Genomic DNA, 3478 nt, shown 5'->3' with positions numbered 1-3478 from the left:
AATGCCTCTTTTTTATGACAATAATAATTCTATAACTAAAATCTAACAATATCAGTTTTTGGTTCAAAAGTAATCATTTTTTAGGTGGAAATTCAACTATTTGGTTGAAAATCCGTTTCTTTTCTAAAAAAAAGTAATCTTCTGGATTGAAAACTCATCTTTATAGTGAGAAATTCAACTATTTGGTTGCAGATTCATTTTTTGGTAGAAAGATTCTAAATTTTCTTTGAAAATTAATCTTTTCTACTAAAAATATATTTTGTTAAATATTCAACTTTTTGCTAGAAAATTAATCTCTGTAGTTGATATTTACCTTTTTTGTTAGAAGTTGAAAGTACTTGGTTAAAAATGTAGTTTTTGGGATAGGGATTTATAATTTTCATTGAAAATGTGTCCTTTTGGGTATACAATTTATGTTTCTGGTTAAAATTCATAAATTTTGTTAAATATTCTTATTTCTTTATAAAAAATTATCTTTTTGGTTGAAACTTTCAAAAATTAGGTTAAAAATGTATTTGTTGGAAGAAAAAATTCATATTTTTCGTTGAAATCAACCTTTTTAGTCGAAAACTCATCTTTTTAGCTGATAAATCATCTATTGGGTAAAAAATTAATCTTTTTGCTAGTATATTAATCATTTTAATAGAACATTTTTATTTTCAGATATACTTTTTAAGTATGAAATTAAACTATTTTGTTGGAAATTCTTTATTTTCACTTAAAAGTTCTTTTTTTTAAAGAAAATTTACTGTTTTACCTTTGGTTTAAAATATAAAATTGACCTTTTCAGCTAAAAATTTTAACTTTCTTGTAAAAAATTAATCTTTCTGGTTGAAGATTCATCATTTCAGTATAAAATTAATTGTTATCGTTAAGAATTAATTTTTGTTAACTAAAAATTTAACTATTTAAATTCTGGTTGAAAATTGTTCTTTTTTAGTTGAAAATTAATTTATTTTGTTGAAAAACTGAAGATTTAACAATTCGATTTTTTGTTTGAAAGTTACCTATTTTCATTCAAAATTTATAAATTTTATTGAAAATTCGTCTTTTCTAGTAAAAAAAATTGTTTTGTTGGCGTGATTGGGTATAAAATTTTCGTGCCCTTCATGAGGACTTCCGATTCCGGACTAATACGAATTAAACTACTAAGAAATAGTACTAACAATCTTTAAATAGGATAACTCGGCCAAAAATAAATTTAGACTTTTTGTATTAAAGCGGTTAGAAAGCTCATTATATTCCGAGTTCTCTAATGGATAAGGAATTTTAAAAAGTTGAGGCTAGGAGCTTCGCCTACTAACTCATACATTAAGTCGTCAAAACCTCCTGCCTCCATACTCTCATTTCCCTACTCACCTTACGATCACCTCTCCTTTCTTACTGTACCACCCCTCACTACAACCTTAATTTTCCATCCTTTCCCCTACTTGCTGTCTTCACCCTTCCTCTTTTCCCATACTTTCCCCCTCCTCACATAATCTAGCTTCCCTTCTTCCCTTACTTTCACTTCTTCTCCCTTAGTTCGCCATCCATCACTTCACCCTTCATTTTTTATCTATTGCCACATTTCCCGATTTCACGACTGCTTCTCCCCTCACCTCCCTTTCTTATTATCTTCCCTGTCTCTGTACTCTCTCTTTACTTCCTTCCTTACTTTCATTTCTTTGCCCTTACTTCGCCATCCCTCACTTCACTCTTAATTTCCTATCCATTTCCACACTTCCCCATTTCTCTACTTCCCCTCCGCTCGCTCCCACTTTTTTTATACTCTTCCCTTCCTCCGTATTCTCCCTACCCTTCTTCCCTTACTTCCAACTCTCCTCGCTTACTTCACCATTCTTCACTTCACGCTTCCTTTCCTTTCCCTTCCACCACTTTTCCATTTCTTGCACACCCTTTTTCTTATGTCTTATTTCCCCTAACACCTCTCCTATCCTTGCCGCTCACATTTTTTTCTAATTCTATTTTGCTTTCTTTAATTTTCTCTCTCCTCATTTCCTTTTAATTTTCATACTTCCTTTCCCTTATTTCCTCCCCTGGAAAAAACTAGGATGGCGGACACCCGACACACATTTTGACGATTGGTTTTTTATTTTATTTAGTATTTCGGCCCAGAACTACGAAAACCCTAAAAACTAGACATACCTTTTCTAAATGTCTATGTTTCAAGAAAATAAATAATCCCGGGTTTTTCATATAATTCTTTTTAATATACGAAAAATTTAGAAAGTTATGTAATATGTAAAATTTTAAAATGGAGAGAAAAGTAAATGAGGAGGTATCTTATTTTTGATTAATCTGATAGCTACAAAGTTTCAAAATGATGGATTGGTAGTTGCTTTAATTTTTTTAAATAATAAGTTTTTACATTCTTCAATTTTTACTAATGCGAAAGAGCGCCTTCCGTCTTGTATTTAACGTAATAATAAATATAATAAAAACTGCGGTTTGACAAAATAGTTTAATTTCTAGCTAGCGAGATAAGTAAAACAAAATAACAAACAGAAAAAAGTGTAAGAAAAGAGTTTAAGATTATGCCAAAGAGTTGAATTTTCAAACCAAAAGTAGATTTTTTAACCAAGAAGAATAATTTTTTGTGATAAAGATGAATTATTAACAAAATTAATAGATTTTTAACTAAATGCTTTAATGTTTGACTAAAAATATAAATTTTCAAACAAATAGTTTAATTTTAAAACAAAAAAATAAATAAATCTTGAACAAAAAACGAAGCAGTTAAATTTTTTTTTTGGAAAACAAATTTCAAACTGGTTGAGTTTGGCTAAAAAAGATGTTTGATTTTTGATCCTCAAACTAAAGAATGAATTTTCGACGAACAAAATTAATTTTAACACACAAATAGACGAATTATAAATAAAGCACTTGAATTTTCTACTAAATAGTTTAATTGTTAACTTATAACTGAAAATTTATGAAACACAAATAGGATAGCTACACTTCCAGATGAAAAAATAATTGCTAGCCAAAAAGGGAATTTCAAATAAACTAGTTAAATTTTTTAAATGAACCGTTTCATGCTGAACCAAATATTTTAAATTTTTGTCTGATTCAAATTATTATTTAGAACTAAAAATGTAAATTTTCAACAAAATAATTGAATCTTTATCGAAAAACATTAATCATTAACCAAGCAGTTGAATTTATAACAGAAAGAGGTACATTTACCAGCAAGAACAGTTATTTTCTACCATAACAGACGGATTTTCATCAATTGGATACATTTTCTACCAGCCAAGATCACTTTAATTTTAAGTAAAACAAATTAATTCTTCTTGAAAAATAAAAATTTTGTTTCAAAATGAGCTCAAAATTCTTCCAAGGGGTTCAATTTTCAACCAAAAAATTAGTTTTTTAATCAAGGAGGTTAATTTCACACTTCAAAAGAAGAATTTCCAACCATGCAGCTGCATTTTGTACTTAAAAAGATAATTTTTCAACCAGAAACAAAATGCTA

The 3478-nt window shown here is 28.4% G+C and overlaps 1 protein-coding gene across 2 annotated transcripts in view; it reads left to right on the top strand.

The window, feature by feature from the left end:
- Window positions 1-3478, top strand: part of LOC117175307 (protein monoglycylase TTLL8-like) — a 66471-nt gene that overhangs the window by 12745 nt on the left and 50248 nt on the right. The gene's annotated exons all lie outside the window — the stretch shown is intronic.

This window comes from Belonocnema kinseyi, chromosome 1 (assembly GCF_010883055.1).
Source record: "Belonocnema kinseyi isolate 2016_QV_RU_SX_M_011 chromosome 1, B_treatae_v1, whole genome shotgun sequence".
Taxonomy (NCBI): Eukaryota; Metazoa; Arthropoda; class Insecta; order Hymenoptera; family Cynipidae; genus Belonocnema; species Belonocnema kinseyi.
The sequence above is the reverse complement of the archived record's forward strand: the minus strand, read 5'-3'. Positions and strand labels throughout refer to the sequence as shown.